The sequence below is a fragment of the Martes martes genome (assembly GCF_963455335.1).
Source record: "Martes martes genome assembly, chromosome: 4".
Lineage (NCBI taxonomy): Eukaryota > Metazoa > Chordata > Mammalia > Carnivora > Mustelidae > Martes > Martes martes.
In genome coordinates, this window is record NC_137891.1 from 27963950 (window position 1) to 27986906 (window position 22957).

At 36.0% G+C, this 22957-nt stretch overlaps 1 pseudogene across 1 annotated transcript in view; it reads left to right on the forward strand.

Moving 5' to 3' along the window:
• The window catches only part of LOC308341571 (pre-rRNA-processing protein TSR1 homolog), a 39101-nt pseudogene extending 29610 nt beyond the window's left edge, over positions 1 to 9491 (forward strand). Inside the window, exons 2-3 of the transcript in view lie at positions 7113 to 8848; positions 9271 to 9491. The product of the transcript in view is annotated as a pre-rRNA-processing protein TSR1 homolog (transcript). The remainder of the gene's footprint in view (positions 1 to 7112; positions 8849 to 9270) is intronic.
• Positions 9492 to 22957: the final 13466 nt, after the last annotated feature.

Below are 22957 nucleotides of genomic sequence, written 5' to 3' on the forward strand. Positions count from 1 at the left end.
TCAGTATGGAGTCACATGTGAGATAGAACCTTGCAAAGTTATGATGCTGTCCTATAGGCTGTAAAATGTATTTTAAATTAACAATCAAAATATGGGAAATTTTCAACCAAATAGCCAAAAGATAGCCAAAGCAATCTTGAGAAAAAGGAAAGCTGGAGGTATCATATTCCTGAATTTCAAACTATGCTGCAGGATTTGGTAATCAAAACAGTATGGTACTGGCACAAAAACAGACACATAGATTAATGGAACAGAATAGAGAACCCAAAAATAAACCCATATTTATGTGGCCAACAAATCTATAACAAAAGAGCAAGAATGTACAATGACAAAAAGTCTCTTCAATAAAGGATATTGGAAAAACTTGACTGATACATACAAAAGAATGAAACTGGCCTACTTCCTTAAACCATCTACAAAAATAAACCCCAGATGGATTAAAGACTTGAATGTAAGACCTGAAACCATAAAACTCCTGGAGGCAAACTAGGCAGTAAACTCTTTGACATAGGCCTAAGCAATAAATTTTTTGAATTTGTCTCCACAACAAAAGCAGAAATAAACAGATGGGACTACTTCAAACTAAAAAACATTTTCACAGCAAGGAAACCATCACAAAATGAAAAAGCAATCTACTGAATTGAAGAAGACATTCACAAATGATATATCTGATAAGGAGTTAACATCTAAAATATATAAAAAACTCAGAATTCAGTATCAAATAACCAAGCAATTTAATTAAAAAATGGGCAGAGGACATTAACAGACATTTTCCCTAAGAAAATATACAGATGTCCAACAGACACAAGAAAAGATGTTCAACTTAATTAACCATCAGGGAAATACAAATCAAAACCCAAATGATGCCATCGCATACCTAGTAGGATCAAAAAGATTGGAAATACCAAGTGTTGGAAAGGATGAGGAGAATAGGGAACTCTCATGCACTGTTGGTGGGAATGTAGATTGGAACAGCCACCACGGAAAACAGTATGGAGGTTTGTAAAAAAAAATTAAAAAGTAGAAAATCCATACCTTCCAGCATTTCCATTTCTATGTATTTATCTGAAAAAATGAAAATGCTATTTTAAAAAGACATATGTACTCCTGTGTTCATTGCAACATTGTTTACAATCACTGGGATATAGAAGCAGTCTAAATAAATGTTCATTGAAAGATGAATAGATAAAGAAAATGTATATATATATACATATATATGCACACAGATGTGTGTATGTACACACACACACACACACACACACACACACAATGCTATATTACTCAGCCATAAAAATAATGAGATCTTGCCATTTGGGACTACATGGATGGACCTAGAGGTTATTATGCTAGGTGAAACATAGCTGACAAAGACAAATACCATATGTTTTTACATATATGTGAAATCTACAATATTAAAGAAATGAACAAACAAAACAAAACAGAAACATATTCACAGATACACAGAACAAACTGATGGTTCCTGGGGATAGGGGTAGATGAAACAAGAGAATGAAATTCAGAGGTACAATCTTTCAGTTATAAAATAACACACTGGGATATAATGTACAGCATAAGGAATATAATCAATAATATTGTAACTCTGTATGTGACAGATGGTAACTAGACTTATTGTGGTAACTATTTCATAATGTATATAAATATCAAGTCACTATGTTGTATGCCTGGAAAGAATACAATATTGTATGTCAATTCTTCATTTTAAAAGAAGGAAAGAAACACTGTATTACTGTTATATATTCCTGCTCATCTAGAAAAACCTTTTAACTAAAAAATATTTTAAAATTTGCTCCCATAAATAGAATACAATAGGAAACAAAGAATAGAAGTTGAATTACGCATAAATATATACTTACAGAAAAAATGTGTACTTACTCCCATGATTCTGGGTTCGACTGATTTAGAAGTTTGCATTCCAAAGAATGCTTCAAAAATACACATTGAATTGCATTGATTGTTATTGCTTTGGTTTAGAAGCTAAGATTTCCTCATAACCAATGCAGCTTCTCATACAATAAGGTCAAAAGACAAACGGGGTATTTATGTTGACTGGCGACTGGTATGATTAATGTTCATTATCAGAGGAATAAGTATTATATAATGGAATAAGGAATATGAATAAAACTCAGATAATCCTCTAAAGTACTCACTTGTACAACTAGAGTACCGAATGTTACTGTAATTTATACAGGCAGGACGATCAAAATCACAGATGCTCCTTAATAAAAATATAGACCATACCAGTGGGTACTAAACGTGACAAAGTTGAGGTGCTGCCTCAACGCCAGAAGAATCTGAAATGGGTGATTGAGGAGGCAATTTGTAAATATGTACTGTAGTCTCGTGTTTAGTTTTAAACACCAAGGACTATAACCTTTATTCATTTTTAGTTCCTTGTTAGTTTTTGTATTTATTTCTATATTGTAACAAACTTCCTTCCATAGCAGAACAAGGATTTCCTGAAGAGTCTGTACATAGAACTGGATGCAAAAATTAATCAAGTTTTAGGTCATCTTCCTTTGGAAGTGGAATTTGCTTCAGTCGTGTAAGAAATGTATTATGTCACATGGAATCAGTTGTTTTATAAGTATAAATAGAGGAATAGATGCAGATGGTGGAGGAAAAAAGTTCATTATAGTAGATAACTGCCACTTGTTGATTAGCTATAATTTAAATACCTCTTATATTTAGAAGTAATCCCTAGTTTCATGGTGTATCTGGTGGGAGGCAAGGCTCCATTCTATGCCCACACTCTAATAAGCCTTAGACATAGGAGCTTGGGTTGTTGAATCAGGTCTTCCTTATTTAGGCATTGACTATTGAGACTCACAAATTTAAAGAGAGGTTAGAGGTTATTCAAGTTGACAGAGTCAAGGTTTCAATGGTGGCATTTGTGAGAGATGGCAGAATTGAGTTTCCAGTGTGAAATGCCCAGAGTGGCGTCCCATCAGTTTATTTCAGTAGCCTGTTGTCTGCTGGCCAGTTACCTTGTTATTGTTCATCTTTTCAGTCTGGTTATCCAAATTCATTCTAGGTCAATTTTATATCATCCCAAATGATTTCCATTCACCTGTTATATTTCTGTTTTTGCAACAAACTGTAAGGAATTTGAGAGATGCTCTCTAAATTTAGATAACAAGTATACATTTGCCCTAGATGAAGCTTCCAAATATAAACATGAAAAAGTCAACAATAAAGTGAAGAAAAGAGAAGGTTGAAGTGTTTAGTTTCATTGCACCATTTATGAGGTAAATATGGGTTTGGAAATTCTCTGTCAAATTTATTTTTAAAAATAATATAGGAAGATATTATGATTGTGGGTTTTTTTTAGTCTACCCTAAACTGTCAATACTTTATGGAATAGTTGGTAGAAGTTGAAGCAGCATATAAAACATTGAAATAGTGCAGGTAGCTAAATACTATGGCTGTAAAAATTTGAAAAGACTTACTATGGTTCTTTTTGGATCAAGAGCCAAATTTTCAGACTCACAGTGGCTCAGAAAATTGTATTTATCTTACTAATGTGACAGGAATTGGAAAACAGCAATGCCAAAAGATCAGACCCCCCCAAAACTGTTTTTTTATTTTGTTCAAGGAAAAAAAAAATTCATTCCAATTGCTTTTCCTGAGGCTTCTTGTATTTCCCATCTATTCTTCATCTATGAATATTCTTGCACTCCTAGCTTACCTATGGGCCCATTTTTTATTTATACTTTGTCCCTATATGATTTCATATAGTTTCATGGCTTCAAATAACATCAATATGCCAATTCTTCCCAAATTTCTCTCTAAATCTGAGCTTTTCCTTGAGCTCCAGACTCATATATACAAGTATATACTATTAGGTGGTAGAACCACATGAAATTGATGACATTAGATCGTTTTTAGCTTACCAAAAAAAAAAAAAAAAGAGAGAGAGAGAGAGACAATTTTATATGGTTTAAACTAATCAATAACTTCACTTGGATGGTGTACAGTAATCTTGTATTTAACATTTCCAAACATAACTCATGACTTCCCACGTCTTTAACTCCTTGTCAAAACTATATCTAACCCAGGTTTTTCATCACAGAAAATGGCCAAATATTTCACAGAGTTGCTCGGGATCAAAACCAAGGAGAGATTCTTGATTTGTTTTCCACTCATATACCTCTAAATTCCATATGTATAACACACCCTATTTTTTTGTTCTACTTCCAACATATCCCGCAGCCATTTCTTTCCTTCTCAAAGAATAAAATCCTGTTAAAAGTATCATTATGTCTTATCTTAGCTATTATGATGTCCTCCTGACTAGTCTATCTCTATATTCCACCATTTTTGGAGGGCCTGTTCCAGTCACAGAAGAGAGAGTTTCTAAAATGTGAACTACATTATGCATAACTCACGCTTAAAACAATTAACATATCAGATTTATGTAATAAATGTTGATTATGTATCTTACTCTATATAGTCCTACATATTCTGGGTCCAGTTTATTTTTCTCACCTCATCCAGCACCACTCTCCCCTTTTCCTCATTATGCTCCATTCACGTAGAAATATTTTATGACCATTTTTCAGAATTTCAGAATATTTCATAGTTTTATCATATTTTTATGAGCATGAGTTACTCTTTAAGTTATTGTGGATGCACTTAAAATGTACAAATCCAGATGAGTTATTGCTTAACTGCCTTAAGAAAGAGTTTGGTGTCAAGAACTGAAAAGACATGGTGCTTACCCACAAATATCAGAGAAGTGGCAGAAGAATCCTGTCCTGAAAGATTATCTGGCCTGGGAATATTTATCAACATTGGTTGTAACACAGCAGATAAGTATTGTGCAGAGAAGAGTTAATGTAGTCAACCTGAGACGGCTATTCTTAGAAAAAGCCTGCTTAGAAGGTTAGTCCTGGGCTGGCATCTGGTAACTGGTTTTTGGAGTATTTCCAGGCAACAATTAATTGATTAGGGTGGCTCTTAGTGCCTAGACCATTTGTACAAGCAATGTGCCTTAATTGTAAATACCTGCTTTCCTTCGGGGAGTCTGGAATTTTGGTATGCAGCACAAAGAGTGTGCTTATGTGGTTGTTCCCAGTAAAAGTCTTGGGCCCTGAATCTCTAATGGGTGTTTATAGTAGACATCATTTCATATGTTGTTATAGTTATGTTGATGGGAGAAGAGTACACTCTGTGTGACCCCTCACAGACAGAAAAGAGAATAAGAAAGCCCACACAGGGATTCATCCAGATTCCACGTGTGTTTTTCCTTTATGGTCTAGCTCTGCATCCTGACTGCATCACTATAATGAATCTTAACCACAAATAAAAATAAATAAACAAACAAATAAAAGACGTGGTGCTTGTTTGGTCTTGCTTTCTAGTATTAGTAGTCTGGGGTATCTCATAAAGGTAAGTTGCTGCATCTGGCTCCTCCAGTAAATAAGAGAGAACCATGACATTTATTGAGAATTTTGGATTTAATAGGCAACAGATCCATCATTTGGACTTACTCATCCAGCTCTTTTACCAAGGTTGGAAATGAGAGTCATTCCTATTTTTCCTTGTGATACACTAGTAAAATTTTTACTTTCTGTCCTTAAGTGCGCAGAACTTTGGGTTCTACAACGCAGTTATTAGTTCCCATGGGAGAATGCTTTCACACAGGACTCAACAAGGGTTCCAATACATTGCAATTTGAATTTGCCACCTGGCCATTTTAGGTTCCTAATGACAGTGAATCAAAAATTAAAGAATTTTACTCTACCAGGTGAGATGTTTAGGTTAAGGGTTACTGGACTCTTAGGAAATTAGGTTGCTACTTTACAGTGGTATAAGGAAGACTTTGTTTGGAATGTAGGTGATACCCTGGAGTGCCTTTTGGTACTCCTATATCCTGTACTTAAAATTAATTTGCAACTAAAACAACCCAAAGTCAGTAGGACAGCTAATGCCCTATAACCTTCAGGAATGAAGTTTTGATCATCCTCATCAGACAGGAAGACACAACCAGCTAACATGGTAACTGAATGAACAGGAAAAGAAGATAATTATAAATACTGGCTATGGCCACATGAATAGTTGCAGAAACAAGGACTACAATAGTTATTTGTACTTCTTATATCAATATTAGCATATTTGGTTATGTATAAAATATTTATTTCTTTCCCTCTCTCACCCCCTTCCTATTAAACACAAGAAGTGTTAATGGAAGCTGACCTCATATCTCAAAATTTGAGTTATAAGAAATTGAGGGGAATGTGGTTCAGCAAGGAGAGGAATATATTTTACACCAAAATAGTTAAAATGATTTGTATCCTCTGTGGGAAAAGATTAGCATGTTTTTTATTGTTATGAGGGATAATTGCATCATTAAAGATGAAGCATCACTTTGCCATTACCTTTATTTGGAAGTTTTGTGCAGTTTAAAATAGTGTATATATTGGTCAAGATGACAAGGAATGGATTATGGGGGCTTTAAATTATGTTGATTCAGCTTAGTTAGAACTGTCTCCCTTCCAAATTTCTGTCTCTCCTTAATTCTGGGCTAACATTGACCTAACCTAGAGAAATTTGCAGAAGATTCAGAAGGCACAGTGAAACAACAGCCTGTTAATGCTTAACAAGTAAGGTTAGGTGCTCTTGTTACATACACGTTATGTCAAAATTGTGTTGACATGCCTTGTGGACCTGGGGTAGAATAAGCTGCAGAGATACCTTACTTCCTGCCAGGTCTTCTTTCAGCTTCTCCAAATCCTGGGAGTGGTCTTTGTAAAGTTTCATGGTCAAGTGCATCAGCATTTTTTGCTGGTTGTCTAAATCATCAACCTTGGGAGTTTTACCTCAAGGTTCCAGTTCACTTTTGCATATTCCAGTTTGCCATTACTCTTTCCTCACTTCATGTCATGCCCATTTTCTTTCCAAACTGTGCACACTGTGAGACTTCAGAGACAGCACCAGATGCATGGGATACAGACTTACATAGACTTCATTGGTACCCATAAACCCATAAGGATCTTTACTGGCTTGGAATCTCTGATTAAAACAGCCTGACACAGGCTGACTGGGTACACCCAAGTGGCGGCATTGTAGCCCACTGTTCTGACCCATTTAAGCAGCAGAATAAAACTCAAATCCAAGCAGCATTGGAATCTGGGATCTGTGCAGGAGGATGGCAAAGGCTGTCTAACACTGAAAATCCTAAGCAAGAAGATGAGAAAAGAGCTCAACAGAGTAAACCAGAGGCATCATGCCAGCAAGCTCTGAAACCAGAAGAAGGAGGTGGTTCTGGCAGGGAAGAGACATCTGGGCAGCAAGGATGGCCCTCCTTATTGGGTACTGGTGGTGCCCCTACACAACAGGATTTCCCTGCCAGAGGACTTTTGCTGCTTCAGGATAAGGACACTGGAGCAGTACATTTGAAAGAATGGGGAAGCTCCACTAGCTTTATGTTGTTGGGCACTCCCCACACACACTTAAAACATTGGTGGTTTTTCACCACTACAAGGCCAGGGGATCTGCACACTATGTTAGACATGGCAAAAGTGGCAGATACCATCCTTTTTCTCCTTGATCCTCTAGAAGGCTGGGGATCACTGCCTCTCCTGCCTCTTTGCTCTTCCCACCTATACACTAGTTGTCTAAGGAGTTTCTGGCCTCCCACTGAAGAAACAGAGATGCTAGAAAGAAGCTAAGTAAAGCAGTAGAGAAGTGCTTTCCTGATGACAAACTTCTCCTGTAGACACTCAACGTGAGGGAAAGATGCTACTCAGGCAGCTGGCTAACCAAAAGCAATGACATCTTGCCTTTCCAGTTTGACAGGCCTACCTGACTACCCATGTTGCTGACTTTGTGCCTAGTGAGGAGAAGAACTTGGTGGGCACCTTGAAAATTTCAGGCTCTGTTCATGAGCCGGTTCTGAATGTGAATAGTTTGCTGTATATCATTGGACAAGGTGATTTCCAGATGAAACAGATAAATGCTCCTAAAGACCCTTTCCTTTTAAATCCTAGAGTGGTCAAATCCCAAAAGGACCATCTTGGCAATCACTATTTGTGCAGTGGATGCTGTAGCTGGTATGGAGGAAGACCTTAAGGTCCTAGCAAAGGCAGACCCTGATAGACAAGCAAGCGTCTTTGTAAATAAAAGTTATCCCAGATCTGAAGGAAGAAGACCAAACCTGGCCCACTTGAAGAGGAGCTGAACAAGGTAAAATCACTTCTTGAACGGAAGTTCCAAGGTGGTAAAGAAGGTTCCCAAAAGTGTAGCGAATTACCAAATTGAATTGATTTGGGATGAGAATGGTGAAACTGGTGGGGAAGGTGAATATGATGGTAGGAACGTGAGGATTCTATTGAAGAGGAATCTTGGGATGAGGGTAGTAAAGAGGAATGGGTGAGGAATGTAAAACTGACTATAGCAGAGTCCACGTGTGATTATTTGTATGGTGAGAAAATGGATGAAAATGCTGAAGAAAACGATGTTGGAGAAATCCAAATAAGAAAGACTGGAAGAGCTATTTCCAGATGAAGTAGAGACCCCCCCCACCCCGTGACATGGCTGCGAGAATTCAATTTCAAAAGTACAGAAACCTCCAGTGCTTCTGCATGTCTTCATGGGACCCTAAGAAAAATCGTGCTCAGGATTATGCTCTGATCATTCAGTTTCAGAACTTTGCTAACACTTGAAGGAACTGAGGATGGCTGATACATCATACTTCATATCCAAAGTCCCTGTCTCAGGGGTTGAGTGCTTCAAGCAAGGAGCACAACACTGATTGCATTTTCATTACTCCCTGATCAACTTAAGGTGTCAATACTGAATATGGTGGAACGCTGGCAACACAGAGCCTGTGAAAGCTAGAGGGACTGGGGCTCCTGGGTGGCTCAGTGGGTGATAGCCTCTGCCTTCAGCTCAGGTCATGATCCCAGGGTCCTGGGATCAAGCCCCACATCGGGCTCTCTGCCCAGCAGGGAGCCTGCTTCCTCCTCTCTCACTCTCTGCCTGCCTCTCTGCCTACTTGTGATCTCTGTCTGTCAAATAAATAAAATCTTTAAAAAAAAAGAAAGAAAGAAAGAAAGCAAGCAAGCAAGCAAGCTAGAGGGGCTGATCTTCCACTGTGGGTTTGGGTGAGTCCAAGCCTCACCTTTGCTCTCTCAGCACACTTTGGTGGATAAACATAAATCTCAGAGATTTATGACTACTGACATGGCCGTGGTGGTGATGAATATATGGCCCAATCACTTTTCCTCCTGCATCTTTGTTGCTTTCCAGATAGAATAGCAATGGAAATGCACAGCCTCATTGCCACAGGCCATCAACTGTCAGTGGATCTGGACAAAATAGTCATCCAGAGAGTTGTTTTGAGTGATTACACCTGTGGCGTGGACTACCCTGGTGAAGATGATCCAGAGAAGAGGGCTGTGAAGGACGTGGGACTGGGATTAGATGCTTTTTGGTGGGTGATTGTAGGATACCAGGAGTCCACAGTATGATCTAAAATGGATATGTGTGTTGGCACATTCTCTGTCGCAGCCGATTGCCATTTAGGGAGAACAGTGCAACCAGAGGGAGATCAGACTAGAACCATTTAAAGTATAAATCTCAGGGCAGGAAAGTGTTTTGTGTGTGGGTCTTACAGCAGTAGTAGTTTGAGAACTAGTCAAAAAGCCATAATGTCTTCGGTGGAATAGGTAAGAAAGAATGTGGTAGGTAAAGTCAGAAAAAAGGAGGAGCTAGATCGCAATTGTCAGTGGTTCTTAACCTGGATGTCCATTTAGATCACTGGGGGACTTTTAAGAAATACTCTTGCCTGTCACCAACTTTAGAAATTCTGATTCAGTTGATCTGGGCTAAGGTCCAGCAAAAGACAATTTAAAAAGTAACCTAGATGACTCCAATGTACTCAGCTTTGGAAACCACATACATAAGCATGTTGGCTTTCTCTGTGATATTGGAAGCTCGTGGAGAATTTGGGGCAGAGGAGTGCCATAATATGATTTGCATTTCAAAAGAAAATGAACATAGCAGAAGATGAAGAATAGTCTCTGGGGAACATTGAAGAGCTATAAGATCACTTAGGAAGTTACTGAAATAATACAGGATAGAGATTATGGTGCTATGGACCAAAGTGGTATCACTAGTAGACAGTTAGATAATGATACTGATACAGAAGTCTGGATGTCAAAAGAGCTCAATACATACACATTTTTGTAAAATAATTTTGACATGTATAAGATTAATCTATATAGTAAATAGGTTTATACAATATCAGCTTTTCAACAGTAAAATCTGTACAAGCATAACAAACAAAAGACCAATTGTCTCCTCACTTGTTTATAAATGTTGATAATAGACAAAATAACACTTGATATATTATAGAGAAATGATAACTCATTTATGTATGCTACTATTTATAACATGTCTAGATGCCTTATAACACAGTAAGTACTATTTAAGTTACAAGCTAAAGAAAAATACATAAAACAGAGCCTCAAATGGTTTGGTCATAAACTGTCTGGTCAAACTGTCCAGTTTACAACTCAAGTAACACAGTAAAACAAGACTGTTTTCCAGATAGCAACTGATTTTCATTCTTTCCAAGACTATGGTTGTTAGTAAAGGCCTAATTCTTAGATGCTTGAAGCCTATTTTCAGCATACATTTAGAATACCATAACTTTAATTTAATTTATTATTTTTGTTTCTTTTTCTTTTTTTATTTAACATTTATTTATTATTTGTTTTTTATTTAACCTTTTTCTATTTTTTTATTTAACATTTTATTTATTTTTTTGACAGAGTGAGAGCGAGAAAGCACAAGCCAGCAGAGAGGCAAGCAGAGGGAGAGGGAGAAGCAGACTGCACACTGAGGAGGGAGCCCGATACAGAGCTTAATCCCAGGACCCTGGGACCATGCTCTGAGCCCTGGGCAGACACATAACCCACTAAACCACTCAGGTGCCCACTCTTTTTTTTTTTAATTTAAATTAAATTATCCAACAAATAGTATATCATTAGTTCTTACAGCTTTATCATAGGAAAAAGTATACACTCGTTACTGTGAGAAGAGAACTAGGGAAGATGGTATAATTTAAGGGGGAAGTATGGTAAGAAGCAATATCGAGGTATTACATTATTTTTTAAAGGCAGTAACTGACACTGTAAATCTGTAGATGTATTTCTCTGTGTTACTTGATTCATGTGTTAATCTTTTTTATGTCTGCTTGTATTGAACTCACTGTCAGGGAAAAATCTGGAAAATACCTAAATACATAATATGTAACATTTAACTTCGTGCTTTTATAAACCTATATGTGATATATTTTAATCTCCTCATATTCACTCCACTGCTAAGGGATGGATTCCTGCCATAGGGTTATAGAGATGACCAAATACATGACACTCAAGCCTGAACAGATGGAATTGATGGCAGTTTATTAGTCACATATATTCAGTCTGGGGGAAGAACATACTTCATGCCATATAGGACCACATGGTGGTTGCACAGGGGAATGGAGTGAACAGCCAGGGTTGTGGGAAGTAGGCTTTGTAGTATCAAGAGAGAGAAGTGTGCCCGGGTCCTTGGGAGAATGTGACTGGCTTATTTGTATAATTGGGTGAACTGATAGGGAACCGATCGATACCTGCTACAAAGGGATGAGCAGATGCTATAGCTGGTCTCTGAGAAAAGGAAGTTTGTTTGGCTAAGTGACCTTATCTGTGGTTGCAGATGGAGTGGGAAACACGGTTTTGACATTTGAGGCCCTCCCCATATTAGCAGATGCCAAGGCAGCATGTGATTTTAATTTTAGGCCTCAGACTAAGCTAAAGGGAGAAACCATATATATTATCCTTGGGACTTCGTATTAGGCCCTCTAAAAGAACATGTTTCTGGTAGCCACACATGGAGCAGACAGGTGGTAGAACTGCCCAGACAGAGAGACCCATGAACAAGAAATAAACACTTAATATATATCTCTGACTTTGTGTGTGTATGTGTGTAATCATTCACTACTCAACAGAAACTAATACACAATTCAACACAAAGTTTTTGACATGAATAAATACATGATTGTGAAAAATAATAAGAATAGTCTACATGCACACATATGGATTTCTGATCGTGTGGATTTAATTTTTCTTAGAAGTGAATATTTCTAAGTTTTATTCACTCTAAGATGAGTAAGCCCCACACTGTTACACTCTCCTTATTAGACCTTTTTTTTTTTTTTTTAAGGTATGGATATAGTTTAAGTCATTAAATTTCAATGATTTGTATTTTGCTTTGTAAGTTAAACAAAACCCAAACCTATATATCTAAATAAACATTTCTAAAAGACTTGTGCTGATTCTTTAGGGTGGTTCTCATATTTATATGTCAAGGTTCTCCAGAGAAAATGAATTGTTTCACATGATTTTGGAGGTAGGCATGTCCCAAGATCAGGGCAGGGTGAGCCAGTAAGCTGGAGACAGAGGAATGCTGAGGATTTAGTTCTAATCTGAATGTTGTCAGGCTCCAGACTCAAGAAGAACTAGTGTTCCAATTTGAGTCCAAAAGCAGAGTAATGAAAAGGGCAACGTTTCAGTTCAAAGACAGTCCAGCAAGAAGAATTATCTCTTATTCAAGGAAGGGTCAGCCTTTTTGTACTATTCAAGCCTTGAACTGATTTGGTGAAGCCCGCCATTATAAAGGAGGGTGATTTACTTTACTCAGTCTACCAATCTAAATGTTAATCTCTTCTAAAAACACTCTCAGAGATGACACATTAAGAATAATCTTTGACCAAATATCTGGGCATCCCTTCAACTGGCACATAAAATTAACTATCATTAATTATGTTAGCAAAGACTTATTTGAAATAATTCTCAGTATCACATTGATATAGGAGTAATGTTCAAATAGTGTACAATCCAAGTGCATTCAGAAGACAGATAAAATAAAAATCACATACTCTTGTAAGTTCCCAAATCATAGACTACAGTTAATACACAGGAAATTAGAACTAGAACTGAATAATCTAAATTTTGCTTGTCCATTATGGCCATTGATTCATTTTTACCAAATTGTGTATTATCAAAAGTGATATAATGATTTCTTTTGATGTTACAAATAATTCATCTCCAAGAACTTTATTTTGCATCTGTTAAGATCATTGACCTTATATAAGATATCATAAGGAAAAAAAGTCCATAAATAATATGTCTTAAGAAAGTAAAAAATGATATTGGATTTTAAACATGATAAATAAATAGGGTAAATTAAAATATAGCTTGTAGAAAACATATGGATTGCCAACAGATGCATGGAAAGATGCTCAGCATCACTCTTCATCAGGGAAATGCAAAGCAAAACTACAATGAGAAATCACCTCACACAGTCAGAATGACTAAAATCAAAAACATAAGAAACAACAAGTGTTGGTGAGGATGTGGAGAAAAAGGAACCCTCATGTACTGTTGGAGTGCAAACTGGTGCAGCCACTGTAAAAAGTAATATGGAGGTTCCCCAGAAAGTTAAAAATAGAACTATCCTATGATCCAGTAATCACACTACTGGGTATTTACCCTCAAAATGCAAAAACACTAATTCAGAGTAATACATGTATCCTTGTGTTTATTATAGTATTGATTATAGGAACCAAATTATGGAAGCAACCCAGGCATCCATCAAGAGGTAAATGGATAAGGAAGATGTGGAATATATACACAATGGAATATTATTCAGCCATAAAAGGAATGAAATCTTACCATTTGCAATGACATGGGTGGAGCTATAATGCTAAGCGAAATAAGTCAGAGAAAAGCAAATACCATGTGATTTCACTCCTATGTGGTATTTAAGAAACAAAATAATGGAACAAAGGAAAAAAGAAGAAGAAGAGAGAGAGAGAAACCAAGAAATAAACACTTAACTATAGAGAACAAACCAGTCATTATCAGAGTGGGAGTGGGAGATGGGGGGCAGGGGTAAAATAGATGATGAGGATTAAGGAGTACACTTATGATGAGCACTGAGTAATGTTTAGAATTGTTGAATCACTAGGTTTTACATCTGAAACAAATATAACACTGTATGTTAACTATACGGGAGTTAAAATAGAAATCCATAAATATAAAAAAAAGAAATATAGCTTTTATTCAACCAGTCATCACCTTAAAAGCTTACCTTTAAGAAACAAGACAAAGGGTCATAGGGGAAGAGAAGAGAAAAATGAAAGAAGAAAAAACCAGAGAGGGAGACAAATCATAAGAGACTCTTAATCATAGGAAACAGACTGAGGGTTGCTGGAGGGGAGGACAGTGGAGGGATGGGGTAACTGGGTAACGGCATTGGAGAGGGTATGTGTTGTAATGAGCACTGGGTATTATATAAGACTGATGAATCATAGACCTGTGCCCCTGAAACAAATAATACATTCTGTGTTAATTAATTGAATTTAAGTTTTTAAAAAGCTTACCTTGATAATACTAAATTATGATTATAATAAATTCATAATTTTCTGTGAGATTCAACATATTAATTAAATTAACTATTATAACTAAAATGAATGGATAAATTTTGAAATATCTGAAAATAGATACATGGTCAAAATGCACACACAGATATATTCACCATGTCAACATCTAAAATAATAAAACTTTAGAAATTTTTTAAAGATTCATTTGCCAGTGAAATACATTACAAATGCAGCATATTCATCATATCTCTTCCTAAGTAACATATAAGGGCTGTGCAATATTATAGCACACAGAATTTGAATCTATAAAATGGCATGTGAAAATATTTTATAATTCACTTTGTAATTTTAAGTATTAAAAGTGTCTTACATGTGCACTATTGTGATTAGATCGCAAAATAATAAAAGTTTTAAAAAGTTTTTTTAAAAACATATTCAAATCGGCAAAGAAGAAGTCAAACTCTCTCTCTTTGCAGATGGATGACATGATACTTTATATGGAAAACCCAAATACTCCACCCCCAAACTACTAGAACTTATACAGCAATTCAGTAATGTGGCAGGATAAAAAAATCAATGCACAGAAATCAGTTGCTTTCTTACATACTAACAATGAAAAAATAGAAAGGGAAATTAGAGAATTGATTCCATTTACTATAGTACCAAGAACCATAAGATACCTTGGAATAAACCTAGCCAAAGAGGTAAAGGATCTGTACTCGAGGAACTACAGAACACTCATGAAAGAAATTGGAGAAGACACAAAAAAATAGAAGAGCATTCCATGCTAATGGATTGGAAGAATAAACATTGTTAAAATGTCTATACTGCCCAGAGCAATCTATACTTTAAATGCCATCCCGATCAAAATTCCACTGCTGGAATAAGCAATCCTAAAATTTATATGGAACCAGAAAAGACCCCGAATCACTAAGGAAAAATTGAAAAAGAAAAACCAAGCCAGGGGTATCACGTTACTTGATTTCAAGCTTTACTACAAATCTGTGGTCACCAAGACAGCATGGTACTGGTACAAAAACAGACACATAGACCAGTGGAACAGAGTAGAGAGCCCAGATATAGACCCTGAATTCTATGGTCAAGTAATCTTCGACCAAGCAGGAAAAAATATCCAGTGGAAAAAAAAACAGTCTCTTCAATAAATGGTGCTGGGAAAATTGGACAGCTATGTATTGAAGAATGAAACTTGACCATTCTCTTACATACACAAAGATAAACTTGAAATGAATAAAAGACCTCAACATGAGGCAGGAATCTATCAAAATCCTAGAGGAGAACATAGGCAGTAACCTCTTTGACATTGGCCACATCAACTTCTTTCAAGATATATCTCCAAAGGCAAAGGAAACAAAAGCGAAAATGAACTTTTGGAACTTCATCAGGATCAAAAGCTTTCATATAGCAAAGGAAACAGTCAACAAAACAAAGAGGCAACCCATGGAATGGGAGAAGATATTCACAAACAACACTACACACAAAGGGCTGATATCCAAGATCTACAAAGAACTCCCCAAACTCAACACTCAAAAAACAGATAATCATGTCAAAAAATGGGCAGAAGACATGAACAGACACTTCTCCAAAGAAGACCTATAAATGGCCAACAGACACATGAAAAAATGTTCATCATCATTAGCCATCAGGGAAATTCAAGTCAAAACCACATTGAGATACTACCTTACACCAGTTAGAATAGCCAAAATTAACAGGACAGGAAACAACAAGTGTTGGAGAGGATGCAGAGAAAGGGGAACCCTCTTACACTGTTGGTGAGAATGCAAGTTGGTGCAGCTACTTTGGAAAACACTGTGGAGGTTCCTCAAAAAATTAAAAATAGAGCTACCTATGACCCTGCAATTGCACTACTGGGTATTTGCCCCCAAAGATACAGATGTAGTGAAAAGAAGGGCCATCTATGCCCCAATGTTCATAGCAGCAATGGCCACAATTGCCAAACTGTGGAAAGAGCCAAGATGCCCTTTAACAGACAAATAGATAAAGAAGATATGGTCCATATATTATGCCTCCATCAGAAAGGATGAATACCCAACTTTTGTATCAACATGGACAGGACTGGAGGAGATTATACTGAGTGAAATAAGTCAAGCACAGAGAGTCAATTATCATATGGTTTCACTTACTTGTGGAGCATAAGGAATAGCATGGAGGACATTAGGAGAAGGAAAGGAAAAGTGAATTGGGGGAAATCCGAGGGAGAGATGAACCATGAGACACTGTAGACTCTGAGAAACAAACTGAGGGTTTTGAAGGGGAGGGGAGTGGGGGATGGGTGAGCCTGGTGGTGGGTATTAAGGAGGGCACACGTATTGCATGGAGCACTGGGTGTGGTGCATAAATAATGAATCTTGGAGCACTGAGAAAATAAAATTAAATTTAAAAATAAATAAATAAAAATCTGGAAAGTAATCAAACTAAATTTTAAGAGTAAGTATTTCCAGGGGCACCTGGCTGGCTCAGTCAGTACAGCATGCAACTCTTGATCTCAGGGTTGTGAGTTCAAGCCCCACACTGGGTATAAGGATTAATTAAAAAAAAAAAAAAGTAATATTTCCAGATTATGGGCTCATGAGCTCATGAGGGTTCTTTTATCTTCTTTTGACACATGTGTTTTCCAAGTGTGTAAATTGATCTCAGTAATTATTAACATTGAAATGATTATTTTTATAACATATGCAATCAATCTGTTCATAAAGAAAAGTCAAGCTAATAAATTCACAATTAATTTTATACTGATATTATGAGAAATAAAGAAATCTACATAAAAACCTAACAGTTATATGTTTTGCTTGAATATTTTCTTCCAATACAAAGGAGAAAGCAGGATAAACTTCACTTGAAACGTCAGTAAATCTAATGTTCTCATTTCTAAGACAATTTTATTAAAGTAACAATAGTTATTCATTCTGTAATGAAAATAATGCCACTGTTTTTGGAAATGTAGCTGAATAAACATGTATAAATAATTTTAAGTGACAGAATTATACATATTTCATACTCCTAAGGGAATAAACACTCTCTTTCAAGAAATTTATGGGGCTTCTTTGCAACAAACCTGAAGAAATTTTTAATTCAAGGAAGTAGTGTTGGAAACAGCATAATAAGATGCATTTGAAATCATATAATAACCTGATGATCACAAATTAAACAAAAATAAGATCAATTCACTTTTTATTGGTGTTTGATTATATTTCTATATGACCAAGGTTTTTGCCAATATTTTAATATGTCACAAAACTTCCCATTGATTGCAATATACACATGGACCATGTCCTACTGAAGCTTAAGGTTCAGGAGGGATGATGACAGATGACATTAATCGAAGATTTCATATATTTTTACCCTGTGTGATAAGTGATTACGGAAGGCAGTTATGTCACGCCTGCTGGTGAAATAACAAAAGGAGAGTGGGAGAAGATGATTTTGTAGTGTGTTTGAGAAGGGAGAGGAAGACTGAGTAAAGCATGACCAGTGTTCTAAACAGAGGGCAAATGCATTATAATAGTGAGGAACTTGGGAAATTGAAGGAACTGAAAGTGCTAACAGAACCCAGAAAGTAGGAAACCCAACCATGTAGGGTCATGGAAGCCAGCAGAGATATGAATCCTTATAGGCTGAGTGTTGGAAATGGCATGATTAAATCTGCATTTTTAAAAGACAGCTTTCATCACACTGTAACAAACAGTTTGGGAAAAGGCAAGAACAGATAAAAAGTCAATTGGGATTATGCAGACAGATGGAAACTTGGACTTAATTGTAGACCTAGAGAAGATTGAATAGGTTCAAGGAATGTTCACGTGGTAAGATCAAATAAATTTGGATATAGATTTGCTTTGAGAGCTGGGACTAAAAGGGATTCTGGCATGAAACAGGGTGGAGGTTGCTCCTATTTATTGGAAATTAAGTTTGGGACTGATAGATTGGAAGTGGCCAAATTGTGGATTTTGAGATTATGAAGTGAACTAACCTTTTTTTTTTAGTATAACAAGTAGGTTAATAACAATGGATTAATGATGAATAAAAATATATACTAGAATAAATTTTATAGAATATTTAGAAGAATAATCCATAGAATATTTAGAAGAATAATCCATTTCCATTGGTGGAATAATTTAAAAATTTATATATAGAATCATCCTACATTAATGTCCTAATGTCCTAATGTAATAGGTATAGAATAAAACTATACTGCATCAATGAATTGTATAGTATATGGATATAATGTGTTATAAGTATATAGAATAAAATGTGCTTACTAATCTATTTTCATGGGTTTATTCTCAAACATCATAATTGCCATTCATCATAAACTTACAGAAATAGGATACATTAAGAAAATTTATAGTCTCTAAATTACTAATATCTTTTGTTTTATAAAGGAAACAGCTGTGGTCACTAAGTATGGACTATATTTTAGTTTTGGTACATACCCATTTTCTCCCACTCTAGTTGGAGAAAAATCACAGCCAATTAGCCTCATTTATTGTTTGTTATGAAAAGCAAGAAAATAATTGTGTTTTGATTAATAATTATCTTTTAAGTGTGTACAAGTGAGGTGCAAAACAGTAGGACAGAGAGGCACAGCATGTTTAATTGAGAAAACTGCGTGATTGAGACAGTATCGTGTTATACCAGGAGATAGACTAAAATCAATTTAGCTGAAAATTGGAGGACTGACTACTCAAAAGTAACGAAGCATAAGACTAACATCTCAGTCAATAATGTTTCTCAGAAGAGCAAAAACACAAAACAGCCATCTTTTCACTTCTGAAAAGTTCAAAAGGTGATAAAAATTGGAGCAATAAAAATAAGTTGTACAGTAAAACCTGGGAATGATATCCTTGCAACCCCTGGCAACCACCATTCTACTGTTTGCTTCTTTCGAAATATACTGAGAAGAGGGCTTGCTGGATCCTATGATAGTTCCATTTTTCATTTTTTGAGGAATCTCCATAGTGTTTTCCATGATAGCTGTACAAATTTATATTCCTATCAAACTTTTACAAGGATTCCCTTTTCTCTACATCCTCAACAACATTTGTTATCTTTTGACATTTTGAAAATACTAAGAGGCATGAAATAATGTCATTTTGATTTGCATTTTTCAGATGATTATCAATGTGGAGCATCTATTCATATACCTTTTGGCCATATCTCTGTTTCCTTTGGAGAAATACCTATTCAGCTCCTTTGCCCATTTTTAATTTTTTTTTGGGTGGGGTGGCGGGGGGGCAGCTACTGATCTGTATGAGTTTCTTATATATTTTGGATATTAATTCCTTATCAGATGTATGATTTGCAAATATTGTCTCCCATTACATACATACCTTTTAACTTCTGTTGATTGTTTTCTGTGTTGAAGCTCTTTAGTTTGCTGTAGTCCCACTTATTTAAAATATTTTGTTTTTATTTCCTGTGCATTTGGTGTCAACAAAATTTGAGAACACCAATGTCAAGAAGCCTTTTTCCTTATGTCTAATTTTTCTCTATGTTTTCAGGTCTTACATGTAAGTCTTTAAGAATTTTATGTATGCTCTAAGATATGGGTCCAATTTCATTATTTTGCTTGTGGATATACGATTTTCCCAACATCATTAATTGAAAAGACTATTCTTTCCCCATTGGGTGTGTTTGGCACTCTTGTTAAAGATCAATTGGCTGTCGGTGAATATTTTTATTTCTGTACTCTCTGTTCTGTTCTATTTGTCTATATTTCTGTTTTAATTACTATAGCTTTGTAGCATAATTTGAAATCAGGAAGTGTGAGGCTTTCAGCTTTGTTCTTTCTCAAGATTGGTTTGGCTCTTCAGGGTCTTTTGTGGTTTCATTCAAATTTTAGAATTTTTTTTTCCTATTTCTGTATAAATGCCTTTGGGGTTTTGACCCAGATTGCACTGAATCTGTAGATCACATTGTATCAGTAGAATGGGCATTTGAACAATATTAATTCTTCCATTCCATGAACTTGGGATTTTTTTCCATTGATTTGTTTTCCTCAGTTTCCTTCTTCAAAGTTTTATAATTTTTAGTGTGCAAATCTATCACCTCTTTGTTTCAGGTTTTTCATAAGTATTCTGTTCTTTTTTGTTGCTATTGTAAATGGGATTTCCTTAACATCCTTTTCAAATAGTTCTTTGTTAGTGCATGGAAATGCCACTGATTTTGGCATGCAAATCAATGTGATATACCACGTTAACAAAAATGAAAGATAAAAACTACATAATCAATTCAATAGAAGCAGAAAAAGCATTTGAAAAACTCAACATCCATTCATGATAAAAAGTCCCAACAAAGTATGTATAGAGAGAACTTAACTAAATGCAATAAAGTCCGTATACGTAAAACCTATAGCTAATGTTATAGTCAATGAGGAAAAATTGAAAACTTTTTCTCAAGGGTCCAGTTCAAGGCAAGGATGCCCATTCTTAGCATCTATATTCAATATAGAGCAGAAAGTTTTAGCCAGAACAATTAGACAAGAAAGAGAAATCAAATGTATCCACACTGGGGGAAAAAAAAGAAATTATCTGTTTGCAGATGACAGGATCACATATGTAGAAAAATCTAAAGCCTCAACAACAACAACAAATCTAGTAGAACTAATAACTTCAGTCAAGTTGCAGGATAGAAAATCAATATAAAAAATTAGTGGCATTTCTTGGGACACGTGAGTGGCTCAATCTGTTAAGCACCTGCCTTTGTTTCAGGTCATGATCCCAGAGTCCTCGGATCGAGTCCTGCATCAGTATCCCTGCTCAGCAGGGAACCTGCATCTCCCTCTGCTTGCTGTTTCCCCTGCTTATGCTCTCTCTCTCTCTAATAAATAAATAAAATCTTTAAAAAATGGCATTTCTTGTCTATACTTTTAAATGCTAAAATGATTTAGTCCTCAGAACTCTCTTTTCCTGTATGCACACTCACTGCCTAGGAGCTTTTGTTGATGCTTCACTGCAAACCTCATCTCCTATTAAACCTTAGAAATGAACATCACCGTTTCCTAGGTTGCATAATGTCATGAAGGCTACCTTGACACTTTTTTCCTTCCAAACCCTATTTATTCAGCAAAACTAAGATTCTACCTTTGAAACATATCTTTCTTAATAGATTTCTTCATTTTACCTTGTTATTCTGTATTTTCCCCTAAATTCCTAATTACTAATTTCCAATCTTTCAGCAAATTTTCATTCTTCTCCTGCCCTTCCATATTTAGTGCTTCCCAAAGTGTTACTCCAGGCACACCCTTTATTATTACTTTGTATGGTCTTCCCTGCTCTTTCATACTATCAAATAACAACTATGTTCTGATAGTCCCTGAATCTGTGTCTCCAAGGCAAAGGCTGTCCACCTAAGATGTGTGTCCACTCTCCTCCTGAGACTGTCTTCTTGTGTATTTTAGCTAAAAATGATGCAGTGTCTAAAATTTGTTGAGTACTTATGCACCTGCACCTTGCACTAATCTAAATGCCTTACTCTATTATTTCCTGCAACATTCAGGTAACCCTGTGATTTGAACCTATCAATATCCTTCCTTTACAAACAAAACACACCCAGAATCCACAGCTAGTAATTGACAGTCCTGGATAATAAACCCAGCAATTAGGCCCCAGGAAGAACTGCATGGAATAGACCCTCTTAAAATATGAACAAAAATCAATTCACCTTCTCACCCCAGCCCAGTCCATTTTTCTGCAGAATTCATTACCAGTAGGAAAATCTCCATGGTTGTTTTAGCTGGGAAACCTGGGTTATATTCTCCCCATGCTCTCCCTATAGTCTCTCAATTCATACACTACCATGTCACCATGTCTTGTCTATTTTAATGCCTGTTTATTATTTAAATTTCTTCATTTTCTTCCAAAGTCAGATAACTATCATTTTTTTAAATTTTCACAGCCTTTCAACCAATCTCCCTGACATCAGAGTAGACCACCTACTATCCCTTTTCTAAACTCAGTCAAAATAATTTTAATAGAATATTCCCATGTCTCAGCTTTTAACATTTTGATGGATGTGCTCCCTAATTAAAGTAAAAAAGTAACAAATGTAGCTTTTTAGGTCTGCATGATCTGGTTCAATTTTAATTCACCAGCCTCTTACTATTGTCGCCTGTCCTTTAGAAAGAAGGGCATGGTTCATTTTTTTTTTTTCTACTTGTCAAGCTCTCTTTTACCTATGCCTTTGGCTTTGCAATTTTTTCCTCTCTGCCTGACACACTTGATCCTCTTTGTCTAGTTGAAGTTTATTGTATTCAAATCTCAGTTTAGAAATCGCTTTCTTTAGGGAATGTCTCCCACTGCAATTGTGTGTAGTAACCAGGCTCTTCTAACACCTCATCATCTCCTCTCTACTTGGCCATAATTGACTGTTTATTTTCTGTAACTCTCATTGGACTACGATCTCAATGAGAAAAGGGCAATGTCAGTTCTGTTCAAGAATACAAGTAGTTTCATGCCCTGAGTGTTC